Consider the following 13,927-nt stretch of genomic DNA (forward strand, 5'->3'; position numbering starts at 1 on the left):
ATTTAATTTCAATGTATTTATAGCGTTACACATACTATATACAGTAAGGCCTCATGCACACGACCGTAGCCATGTGCACGGCCGTGATTTTCGGGTCGGCCGGCAGCAGAGTGCACATGGCCGCTTCCATTATTTGCTATGAGCCTGGACCGCAGAACACGGCCGTAATAAGACATGTCAGTTTATTCTGTGGTCCAGGCTCCCGGGCCATGCATGGACCGTGGAAACCACGGTCGTGTGCATGGCCCCATAGGAATGAATAGGGCCGCAATCCTCCCGTGGATTTTTGGGGAAATTGCGGCTGCAAAATCACGTTTGTGTGCATGGGGCCTAAATGTCTTCCGTGAGATACAGGGATACATACAATGTGCGCATTATCACAATGAATGTCCAGTCCAAAGTGGTTCCAAATTCTGCGGTGATATCCACCCAGGGTTTATGTCTTGTTGACTAATAATTCTCATGTTGATATAACTCTGTAACTTTTTATTTGTGTTCCTTGTATGGATTCAAAATCTTCCTAAATCATACTGATTTTTTTCCTTTTCAGCCTTAACCTAAAGATAAAACTAGTTTGGCTAAGTATAAATACAAAAACAAGTTTTACAGAAAGTTGATCACTAATAAACACCCTGACTGTGCTAACCCCCACTGACTTCTATGGATTATTGGGCCCCAATGTGCTGGTGCCCAATTGCTACATTTTCAACCCCTAAAAATATGTTTCTGATCGTCGGTCACAATGATTTTTCACATACTCGGTTCGGAAGAGACAAACTAGAAGTCAGTTACTAATGTTTCATTGGTGTTAGAAGCATAATGACCAGATGACATGGTATGACGTATGAGTGGGATGCTTGGAATGATGTGCACTGGGTTATTCTACTACCTATAAAGCAATTACCTAGAAGAAGAGAAGGTTACATCTTGAGCTTCTAGAGGTAAAAATCCAAAAAAGATAATTCATCGAGTCATGTTTCTTATGGAGAAATAAGAAAGGATGTTACTGCCATCTGGTGCTGACTACAGGAAAGACATGTATATATGATTAATGTTTCGTATGTAAAACTACCAGTTTATGAGGGCTATTAATAAAGGCTGCTAATATACGGTATGTAGGATAGATCATCTCAGTAGATAGAGATGATTCCCTGATTTCTTATAAAATTATCCTTTTTGAACTGAATATCGATTGTGTATAAGACAATTATTACCTGCCTCAAACTTAGCAGAAATAAGTGGCAATACCCAGGTAAGAAGCAGTGAAAATAAAGACTTTGGAAACTGAACTACGGATCTATACTTCATCCTCCATTGTCTTAAGTGGCAATAACAGGTCGGTTATAGGAAATTTCACCATTGGTGAAATGATAACGAAGAAAATCTGTGATATTCTGGAACGATGCCGCAGTGAGCACTAATGTGTTAGGGATTGCAGTAATTGTCTCTATTCACAGAATGGCGGCAGTGTTCTGCTGATGGTACCGGGGAGCAACAGTCCAGGGGAATATGAATTCCCTGCTGCTGCTCTCCACTAGTAATCAAATCCAATACATGGAGAAATTCTTATAATGCAGTTCCCTAAAATATGCATGTAGGTTAACAATGGTGAGCCTATGCTTTATTGCAAAGTTTCTGTAAGTTCCTATGTGAACCACCATGGGAATTGTTATTGTTTCTGTTCGGGTATGTTCACACGCAGTGGCTAAAAACGTCTGAAAATACGGGGCTGTTTTCAAGTGAAAACAGCTCCTGATTTTCAGACGTTTTTGTAACAACTCGCGTTCTTCACGGCGTAGTTTACGGCTGTTATTGGAGCTGTTTTTCAATGGAGTCAATGAAAAACGCCTCCAAAAACAACCCAAGAAGTGACATGCACTTCTTTTTCGCGGGCGTCTTTTTACACAGGTATCGCACTGGTATGACACTGCTAACCTAGTGACAAGATAGCTGTTAAATTAACCCCATAATGACGAGTGATGGGTATATCCGTCACAAGCAGGTCTTAGTTCCTGCATCGCGATGGATATATCCGTCGCTCTGTTCGCGTGGGTACTGCCACTGTACCCACGCGATCAGCGGCAGGAGTACGGCTGTTATACACAGCCTGGCCCCTGCACCAATTGCCGGAATCGTAGCTCTCTCCGATTCCGGCAGTTTAACCCATTAGATGCCGCTATCAATAGCAACAGCAGCATTTAATGTGTTTGACAGAGGGAGGGAGCTCCCTCTATGACAACATCGGCAGCCCATATTTCGGGGCGCCGATCGGTTTCCAGGTCTGCCTTCAGCATCTGCCTATTAGCCCATGCCAGAGGCATGGCCTAATAGATTGCCTGTCAGTTTTAGGGTATGTTCACACAGGCTATTTTTGGCCGTAAATGGCCCAAAAAACAGCTGAAAAATCTGAAGCAGAACGCCTCCAAACATCTTCTCATTGATTTCAATGGGAAAAACTGCGTTCTGTTCCAACGGAGCGTTTTTTACAAAAGAAACGGCCGCGAAAAAAAAGTGCATGTCACTTCTTTTTGGAGCCGTTTTTCATAGACTCTATAGAAAAACAGCTCCGAAAACGGCCGTTAAAAACGCTGCGAAAAACGTGACTTTTCAGACGTTTTTGATTTTGTGTGTGCACATACCCTTACACTGACAGGCAATAATGCTTGGTATACTAAGGCCTCATTCACACGACAGGGTCTGAGTGTCGGCCGGGAAAATCGGCAGATTTTCCCGGCTGGTTTGCATCCGTTCTGATTCCGTTCTGGGCCGTGTTGCTGTTTTTACCGGCCGATTTGGACCCGATTTGCATCCGTTTTTTTCCCTGTCCGTTTTAAAATCAGATGAATTTCATTTAAATTTGTTGCCGCACACAGCTCTCTGTAGATAATGCCACACAGCCCCCTGTAGGTAATGCCACCCAGACCCCTGTAGGTAATGCCACCCAGAACCCTGTAGGTAATGCCACCCAGACCCCTGTTGGTAATGCCACCATGCCCCCTGCAGGTAATGCCACCCAGCCCACTGCAGGTAATGCCACCCAGCCCCCTGCAGGTAATGCCACCCAGACCCCTGCAGGTAATGCCACCCTGCCCCCTATAGGTAATGCCACCCTGCCCCCTATAGGTAATGCCACCCTGCCCCCTGTAGGTAATGTCACCCTGCCCCTTGTAGGTAATGCCACCCTGCCCATTGTAGGTAATGCCACCCTGCCCCTTGTAGGGAATGCCACCCTGCCTCTTGTAGGTAATGCCACCCTGTCCCCTGTAGGTAATGCCACCCAGACCCCTGTAGGTGATGCCACCCAGCCCCCTGTAGGTAAACCCACCAAGTCCCCTGTAGGGGTTGCCACCAAGTCCCCTGTAGGTGATGCCACACAGCCCCCTGTAGGTTGCACCCATCCCCCCCCCCCACATTCCAGGAGAAGTCACTGACTTCAATGTCCATATATGGACAGTGTAGTCACTGACTTCTCCTGGAGAGGAATTCCCTGCCACAGGTCGGGAATTCCGCTTCAGAAGTGAGTGATGTCACTGTGTCCATATATGTACAGTGTAGTCACTCACTTCTCCTGTAGCGGAATCCCCGGCCATAGCGTCAGGCATTCCGCTGCAGAAGTGAGTGACATCGCTGTGTCCATATATGGACAGTGTAGTCACTCACTTCTCCTGTAGCGGAATCCCCGGCCATAGAGTCGGGGATTCCGCTGCAGAAGTGAGTGACATCACTGTGTCCATAGATGGACAGTGTAGTCACTCACTTCTAATGTAGCGGAATCCCCGGCTATAGAGTCGGGGATTCCGCTGCAGACGTGAGTGACATCGCTGTGTCCATATATGGACAGTGTAGTCACGCACTTCTCCCTTAGCGGAATCCCCGGCCATAGAGTCGGGGATTCCGCTGCAGAAGTGAGTGACTTCGCTGTGTCCATATATGGACAGTGTAGTCACGCACTTTTCCTGTAGCGGAATCCCCAATCCCCGGCCGGGGATTGGGGATTCCGACTCCTACAGGGAGCAAAAAAAGACCCTCATCACATGCACTCTGCGCTGTGAGGAGGAGGAGAGAGTGCGCGAGCGACGGTAAACCCGGCCATCACTCGGGACACATTCCGGTGATAGCCATGTATTACCTGGCCCCATAGACTTCTATGGGAGCCGGGCGGCCGGGTACCCAGCCGAAAATAGGGCATGTCCCATTTTTTGACGGCTGGTTTTCCCGGCCCGTCAAAAAATCGGTCGTGTGAATAGCCCCATTAGGGGTCTATTGTTCCTAATGCAGCCGGGTGACGGCCGATTTATGAACGGCCGGCACCCGGCCGGGAAACCCTGTCGTGTGAATTCCGCCTTAGTATACCAAAGCATTATATAAGCGATAGAAACAACCCCATTTTTAATTATGTAGGTGATTTTTTTGCCGCTTATGAAAATACTCTAAGGCCCTACACACAGATTTTTTTTTGCAGTCAGAAAAAATCTGCCTCAGAATTCCTTCAGGAATTTTGAGGCAGATTTTGAACTGCTTGCACTTTTTTATAACCGTGTTTTTTCGTTTTTTTTGCCCATGCCATTGAATCTAATGCAAGAACAGCATGCAAAAAATGCAGCAAAAATGCTCAGAAATTAGCGCCGCAGGTTTTTTCTGCTTTCCATTGATTTCAATGGGAGATCAGAGGTGGAATCTGCAGCAAGAAAGAGCAAGCCACTTTTTTTCCATACTTTGCAAATATAGAAACATGCACCAGGAAATACAAATACAAGTTATCGTATGATGAATTTTTATATTTGTTTGCTGGTGCTTCAGGACCTGGGCCTCATGGCAATATTACAAACGCCGATTATCACACTTTTGATGGCGGTAAGTCACTCATATCACTTACATTAGCCCGTGGGAATTAAATGAAGTCCATGTGTACATGCAGTTTCATGCGCCTGCGTTTTTATCATGGCAAAAAACCCTAGTGTTGGATTCTTTTCACTACCAAATCACAGGCACATACTGTAAGACATGAGACTTGCAATTTCATGCAACTCCCATAGACTAATATTAGCGGTGATATGCTGAATTGAGAGATTATAACATGCAATATCTCACTGCGATCCACTGTGATCAAGCGCGCTAATCATCATGCGTAATATTGCAATGGAGACCGGACATTAATCATAGCACAAATCCCTGTGTAAGGCAAGGGGCCTGCACACGACCGTGCCCATATTCACGGTCCACAACTGCAGGCACGGCCGGCCGCAGGTGGCCGGGGAAAGCCACCCGTAAAGTGCTAAAGATAGGACATGTCCAATCTTTTGCTCAGGCTTTCTACGGACCGGACACCTTCCTGCAAATATACGGGATGGTGTCCGTGGTCAATAGAAGTGAATTGGTCCGTAATTGTGGACTGTACTTACGGTCCGCAATTACGGACAAATTCTACGGTCGTCAGCATGGGACTTAAAAGAGCTCTAATGCACTGGCAAGAAATACTAATTATACATATCAAATTTAGGCCTCATGCCCACTTCAGTTTTTTCCTTCAGGGTGCTATCCGTTTTTATCACAGATAGCACCCTGACCCATTCATTTCAATGGGCCCATGCACACTTCCATTATTTTCACGGATCCGTTGTTCCGTTCCGTCAAAAGTAGAGCATGTCCTACTTTTGTCAGTGATTTTGTGACCGTGGGGCCCACTGAAGTCAATGGGTCCATGAAAAAAACGGACGGCCCTCGGAAGGATTCGTGTGCCGTCCATTTTTGACGGATCCGTGGCCCTAGCAACGGCAGGGCATGCCAAAGTTCATAGACTGGGACATGTGACAAGTTCAAATGAAGTTCAATACCGTCTGTTTTTTTAACGGAAACACGGAAGCCAAACGGAAGCACAAAGTCCGTTTGAAACGGAAACACGGAACGGACACGGAGTACACACGGAAATCACACGGCTACCATAACGAACACACGGATCCGTGAGGAACAGCCGTGAAAACGGTGATGGAAGTGTGCATGAGGCCTTACTATATAGAAACCATGTTAAAACATATCATGTAAAAATATATAAATAAATAAATAATACATTTAGGAACAAGCAATAGAAAATCCTAAAATCCGGATATCCGTGTAGAAAATGACTGTCACAGTCTCAGTGAGTTCCTCAGCACCTGTGTGCTAATATTATCTCATTACTCATATTCCAGATTTATTCTATACTTGGCAAAGTGACCTCTATATGTGATCGTATTTCAAGAGAAGTAAAATAAGTACTGGCCTTTTACCTTCCCAGGGCACATGAGGAAGTATTACTTTTACTTTCCAACATATATGCCGGGAAATGCTTCCGATGTATACCTTAAATGTAGGTTGTGACGGATGACTTCCAAAATAAATGGGAATTCTATTCACTTATAAATTCCCATTCATTTTGGAAGTGCTGCCTTGTCTCTCTTTTCTCTGTGGATACCGTTTGTGGGACTTTGGATCGGGTTCCTTTGAGGCTTGCACCCATGATTTAGCATTTGTCTCCGGTGCTATGATGATCTTCCTTTTTCTACCAGTAGCATCCGTCACCATAGACATGAATTGCACCTGTTAAACGTATACGTCATAATTGCGCATGACCCTGTTTGGATACCATTCTAGTCTATGAGTGACGGATGCCACTGTTAGCCATCTGTTTAACACATACGTTGCTATTGAAAAGCACTTGACGTATATGCTAAACGTATACCTGTGGCGTATGCCATACAGTGGCATACATAACCCATAGACTGCCATGTTAAAAAAAACTTATATACCATGCTGTATAGGTTTTTTTGCAGGATCACTCGGGATGGAAAAGCGTAGTCTACTCTGCTATTCTATCCCCTAAAGAAATTGAAGTATGCCAGCCCGACGGAGGCCAAAAGGACACTCTTTTAGCCTCTATCGGGCTAAATGAGCCCTGTGGACATATATAGCATGTACGCCAGGAGCTTTTCTGATGTACATGCTTGACGAGGACCAAAACAGTGTGTGCACAGAGCCTTATAAGCACAGAAAAAAATATTTGCTAGAGGTTGATGACTGGTTGCCTTATGTTTTTCCTCTACTAACTGCTGGTAAATAAAAATATAAACATGCAGATAATAGTGGGAAACATAATACACATGCTACTCCCATCAATTTTACTGAACCTAGTGAAGCCTGTTGCTCATATTGCCAGGTAATTTGTTACTACGTATACAGGGCCGCCATCAGGAATTTCTGCGCCCTATACAGCCGAGATGTCTGGGCCCCCTCCATTACCAGGGGAGGACAACGGAAAGTGTGGCGCTCATGTTTGTACGTTATACGCCTTGACTAATTTTGGTGCTGATGTCAATTACTGTGAACAAAACCATGGCCGTGACCGGTTAGTGCCCTGGATTTTGTTCAATTTAGCCAAAACGTATCTGACTGTATAGCATATAGTGGGATATGTCGCCCGTGGAGTGGAGCTTTCCCAGGGCTGGAGTCCCCGGGCAGATCTACTAATGCTCTGCCAAGGGACTCTGGGGCTGTTCCGCATGTCCATATATACGTAAGGCTTCGTTCACATGAGCGTCGGGACTCCATTCATGGGTTCTGTCTGACTTTTCCGTCAGAGGCACCCATGGACAAAAAACAAACTGAAACAAACGAAAACCATAGCTTTTCATTTGCATCACCATTGATTTCAATGGTGACAGATCCGGTGCAAATGGTTTCCGTAGTTTTGACTGAATCAGTAGCGTAGTCGACTGTGCGGTTTTGATGCGTTTTTTTTTTAACTGCACCTCAAACGCTACATGTGAATATACCCTCCCCCGCACAAAAACTATAACTAAACTTTTCCCTTGCATACCATATATAGCAAAGCTCCCTTATCCTACACAAATCTACTACAAGGGTCTCCTCACATGTCGAGGTCAAATCACATTTTTTGCAACAGTTTTCGTAAAATTGCTTTATAACCATGTCATTTGCCATGGTTTTGCGAATATCTCTGCAAAAAAATAAAACGCAATATGACCGTAACCGGTGAATATATGTCAAATAATTTTCCCCACACATGGCATTTACAGTCAAATGCCCCCTCCCCCACAAAAACTATTTAAAGGCTATGTACACCATTGAAAACTTTTAAAAAAAAAATAATAATGTGTATCAGTGTGTTTGGTGCAACTTTGCAATTACCTTTTATTAAAAATAATTTTAACTTTTTGAGATACAGCTGCTTTGTATCCTGTATACAGAGCAGCTGTATCGTGCGCTGAGACCTAAGTCCGTCAGGTCAGCGGGACTGACAGTATCAGTAGGTCCTGCATGTCTATGACATGCAGAATCCACCAGTTATCGATCACATCTAAGTCATGAACAAAGATATAATTGATAACAGCTCGATCGGCCGCTGCCACTGAACCCGTTAGTCCTGCTGACCTGATGGATTCAGGTCTCATCGCTAGATACAGCTGCTCTGTATACAGGATACAAAGCATCTGTATCTCAAAAAGTAAAAATAATTTTTAATAAAATGTAATTGCAAAGTTGCACCAAACACACTGATGCACATTAATATTTTTTTTTTAAAGTTTTAAAAGCTGTACATAGCCTTTAAACAGAAACTCGACACACCACATTCAGGGTCAGTTCACACATTGCATAAAAACTGCGGATCTTCTGCAACGGAATTAGTTGTGAAAATCTTCAGCAAATACAGTAGCAGCAAAGTGAATGAGATAAAACAATACGCTGCGTAAATACTGAGTGGAAAAAAACGCCCAGAAATTGACCTGTGGTGCAGAATTTTATTCCGCAGCATGTCAATTGTACTTGCATAAACGCTGCTTAATTGTTGCTGGTTTTCCATATTGAATTCAATAAGGCGGTAAAACCCACAACAAATAGTAGATGTTGCGTTTTTTTGCCGTGGGTTCGCAGCGATTCCGTTGCAACTAATAAAAGTAATAATAAATCTTATATTTACCCAGAAGTCTGTGTTTCTTCCTCCAGGCCGGTCTCCTGGGATGACGCTTCATCTCATGATGCCGCCACTACAGCCAGTCACAGACTACAGCATTCTCCTGGGAAGTGCTGCAATTTTCCGCAGAGGACATTGGGAAAAAACTGCACCACAGTTTGCTGTGGTTTTCCGCCAGGAATTCCCTGTAGCGCACAGGGCGGATACGCTGCGTGCTTTTATGCAGCATATCCACCCCGTGTGAAATCAGCCTAACAGTTAAGTTCCCCCTCCCCATAAAAAATAATAATGAATCCCTTCCCCTACACATAGCATTCACAGCCAAGTCCCCCCCCCCCACAAAAACGTTTTTACACAAAATCCCCTCCCCCACATAAAGCATTTACAATTAGGTCCCTCCTCCCCACAAAAAGTTTTACACAAAATCCCCTCCCCCACACATAGCATTTACAGTTCCTTACCTGTCCTGGAAGAATCTTCATCAGCTGCCTGGTAGAAGTTGCAGGCAGGAGGGGAGGAGAGCTGTGTGTCACTGCTCCTCTACAGCTTTTTCATCTTCCTCCGTCCTCCCTCCCCTGATAGAGCAGGACCTGTCTGGTGGGTGGCTCCCTCCCCAAGGAGCTTCTGTTTCCTGCACATGCAGAATCTTCCTCTCAGAGCCCCAGCGGAAGTTCACAGTAAAAAATGGCCGTTACATTGCATAGTCTGTACCTTTCTCCGGGTAACTAATGCTGGGGCCCTCAATGAAATGTTTAAAGTAGCGGGTGGGTCCTTTTTTTATCATTGTGGCCGGGCCCCTGACTGCAGTACCAGCGGTACTGCCCTGATGGCGGCCCTGTATGTATATAACTGCTAAGCTTTCTTTGTACATAGATATGGTTTTAACTAATATAGAGCTCATGCAAGTGACATGCACAGGACCTGTACAGTACAGCTCCCAACTTTCAAAAACTGTGAGATATTTTTTTTCTGTTAAGTCATGCCTCTAACCCTGCCGAATCCCTGTCCATACATTCCCAGTCCTCGTTCTGTCCCCCACACACAGTAAAAGTGTGCTTCTTTCTATTACAAACAGTTAGGGCTTGTCCACACGTAGCAGAATTGCTGCGTATTTTCCGTCCGGCATTGCGGATGGAAAATATGCAGCAGAATACAGTCGCAGCAAAGTGGGTGGGATTTAACAAATCTCATTCACAAGCTGCATAAAATTTCTGAGTAGAAATTCACCTGCGGTGCGTATTTTTCATAAAACAGCATGTCAATTCCAGCTGCGGAAAGTGAACTGAATTGCTGCGTTTTTCACAGGAAATATCACCATCTCCCAGAATTGAGAAAAATGCAGCAAAATCTGCACCATTTTCTGCAGTAAAAACGCAGGAAATGGTGCGGTTTTTCTGCAGCGGAATTTCTGCAGAAACTTTCTGCAGCAATTCTGTTACGTCTGGACAAGCCCTAACTGTTTGTAATAGAAAGAAGCACACTTTTACTGTGTGTGGGGGACAGAACGAGGACTGGGCATGTATGGACAGGGATTCGCCAGCCATAGTGCTCATTTGTACCCCACACACTTTCCCAGTGCTCTCTTTGTGTGGCACACAATAATAATGTCCACACACAGTGATGACAGCTCCAGTTCTCCCTCACATTAATGATGCCCCTTTAGTGCTCCCCCCACAGATCATAGTCCCATAGTGCCCCGCACACAGTATAATAACCTCATAGTGCCCCTCACACAGCATGATGCCGTCATAGTGCCCCCACACAATATAATGCCCCTCTAGTGTCACAGAACAGGATAATACACCAATAGCGCCCCCACACCGTGCTCCCATACCGAATCATGCCCCCATAGTACCCTCTGCACAGTACAATGCCTCCATAGTACCCCTACACAGTATCATGTCCCCATACAGTATCATGCCCCCATAGTGCCTCCACACTGTATCATGCGCCCATAGGCATGACAACGGCATGGTCACAGTGTGAATGGTGGCTCACAGCTCCCTGCTCCACCATTGTATTCAACTGTATCTCCGCCCTAAGGACGCAGATAAAGTTAAAATCTGGTCATGCAGCAGGCATCACGGGACATCGGGGTATCCAAGACTGTCTCGCTGGATCCCGGAAGGTTTGGAGGCATGTATATAGCAACACACGGAATACCAATTTGTTCATATTGCTGACCTATAGGCACTGCGTGTGCTGCCATATGGTGCAAGATGACAACTATAAGAGTGTTGCATGACTCCAGTTGCATGATGTGACTTTTGTGCAATTACATAGTTACATAGGTTGAAAAAAGACATAGGTCTATGAAGTTCAACCTTTCTCAACAAATTACCCATCATTTATTGCTTGATTAATTATAACCCTCAATGCCATTCGTAAATAAATAGGCATCTAGCCTTCTTTTAAATGCTGACATAGAATCTGCTATCACTAACTCTTGGGGAAGGGAATTCCTAAGCTTGACCACTCTAACTGTAAAGAACCCTTTTCTATATTGATGTCTGAAATGTCTTTCTTCCACACGCAATGGGTGTCCCCTTGTCCTTTGTAGAGTCCTTGGAATTAACAGATCATGTGCTAGTTCTCTGTATTGACCACACATATACTTATACATATTAATAAAATCCCCTCTAAGACGTATTTTTTCCAAGCTGAACAAGCCCAATTTTTCTAGCCTTTCATTGTAAGGAACACCTCCCATCCCATTTAATAATCTAGTCGTCCTGCCTTTGAACCCTCTCCAGTTCTCCTATGTCCTTTTTACAATGTGGAGCCCAAAACTGAATTCCATATTCTAGATGTGACCTTACAAGGGATTTATAGAGGGGTAATATTACATTTGAATCCCAGGCCTTTATCTCTATTTTTATACACCCCAAAATCCTATTTGCTTTTGCAGCTGCTGCCTGACTTTGAGGGCTGCTGCTTAGCTTATTTGTTAACAGAATATCCAGGTCCTTCTCTTGTTCCATTATCCCCAGTTTTATTCCATTTAATGTATATGAATTAATGCTATTATTGTGTCCTAAGTGCATTACTTTACATTTATCAACATTAAATTTCATCTGCCATGTTTTTACCCATCCTGCCAGCTTATCTAGGTCTTTCTGTAATATTTTAAAGTCAAGCTGGGCTTTAAGGCCACGTTCACACGTGGTGGAATTTCTGTTGAACTCCGCTGCGGACAGTCCACCATGGAATTCTGCAGCGGCCATTTTTTACATTTGTTTCTATCCATTTTTATGAAACTTAGTTCAGACGTTGCAGAAAATAACTGTGCAGAAATTAGGCTGCGGTGCAGAATTTTCCCTCCGCAGCATGCACATTGTGTTGTGGAGAAGCAGCGGAATTTCACTGTGGATTTCAGCCTTTGCAATGCAAAAACTGAAATCTGTGGCAAGTCCGCTGTGATATCTGCAACGTCTGAATTACCTGTCAAATATGCAAATATTGGTTCAGATTCGTGGCGTAATTGCCCCGAATCTGCACCAACATTTGCAGCGGAAATATTCTGCCACGTGTAAACGTGGCCTTAGTATCCTACAAAGTCAGCAAAAACTTACACTTTGCTATCAATCCCATCCACAAGGTAATTAATAAAGAGATTAAGAAGAATTGGGCCTAACACAGATCCCGCTGCTGACTTCAACCCATTTTGAGTAAGTTCCATTTATAACAATTCTTTGTTTTATGTCCCTTAACCAATTCTTTACCCACGTGCACACATGGTCCCCCAGTCCCTGTGTTTGTAGCTTCAGAACAAGAATGTTGTGTAGAACAGTATCAAAATCTTTTGCAAAATCCCAAAAAATCACATCAACCACACGACCAACATCCAGATTTGCACTTACCTCCTCATAGAATCCGAACATGTTAGTTAGTTCACAACCCGTTTTTCATAAATCCATGAGGTTATCAGTTATTAGACTTTTCTCTGCTATATACTTTTGTAGTTCATCTCTTAGAATATCCTCAAATATTTTACATACCACAGATGTCAAACTTACTGGAAGGTAGTTAATCGAGTCCACATTTTTACCCTTCTTAAATATTGGTACAACATCAGCCGTCCTCCAGTCCTGTGGCACTGATCCTGTTACCAGAGAGTCTAAGTGGTGCAACTTTCCTTTTCAGCCCATATTCAGACTACTGCATTATAGCTCTGTGTCAGAGCTGTATATTTAGTGCCAAAATATGGATTTGGATCTTGTTAGTGCAGAGAAACCATTAAAAAAATCTTTCTGTCCCAAAGACCCATTTGGGTACTAAATATAATGATTTCACATACTCATGTGTGAAGAATTTTTTTTTCAAAAAACTTATCTTGGGATGTAACCTGCTCCTGTTTCTGCTGTCCTGTGAAAATTACGTTGCAAGGATTTTCCGTACGGATTTGCAGATCGAAAATCTGCAGCGTATTACAGCACACAGTACACTTTAGAAATCTCATCCACATGCTGCACATCATTTCCATGTGGAATATTAGGAAATTCGCAGCAAAAATCGCAATTAGAAAAAAAACAAAAAACAGTCCATACTCCTCTTCCCTGGCATTTCCATAGAGATGCGTCACTTCTCTCCCGTCTAGACTCAGCCTCCTGGAATAACGTTTCATCGCATGTGACTGCTGCAGCCAAACATCATCCCAGGAGGCCAACAGCACCGACACCAGCAGGGTTGCCAACCTCCACTTCAGAAATCTCTGGACAGAAAGCTAAAAATCACGGACAGACCAAAATTTTTACGGACACATTACAAAATCATTGCCTGTGCAGTGTGCAGTGTTCTAGGAGTGACTCACCAATCACAGCCTCGCCTGTAGCTTTCCCCCCTGCTAACAAGGGGTGATGTTTTCTCTGATTAGTCATTCATTTTCCCTTTTTTTCTCCAACCGGGACAGAGCACAGAATTTGACACACAGACATATTGGCTTCTCGCTTTTCTAGCACC

General features: G+C 44.1%; 1 protein-coding gene across 1 annotated transcript in view; it reads left to right on the forward strand.

Annotated features, from left to right (window-relative positions):
- The first annotated feature begins 902 nt into the window (after positions 1-902).
- Positions 903-13,927, forward strand: part of LOC142742688 (sodium/hydrogen exchanger 2-like) — a 123,107-nt gene continuing 110,082 nt past the window's right edge. Inside the window, exon 1 of the mRNA XM_075852703.1 lies at positions 903-941. The gene's annotated coding sequence lies outside the window, so the exon portion shown is untranslated. The remainder of the gene's footprint in view (positions 942-13,927) is intronic.

This window comes from Rhinoderma darwinii, chromosome 2 (assembly GCF_050947455.1).
Source record: "Rhinoderma darwinii isolate aRhiDar2 chromosome 2, aRhiDar2.hap1, whole genome shotgun sequence".
In the NCBI taxonomy this organism is placed as follows: domain Eukaryota; kingdom Metazoa; phylum Chordata; class Amphibia; order Anura; family Rhinodermatidae; genus Rhinoderma; species Rhinoderma darwinii.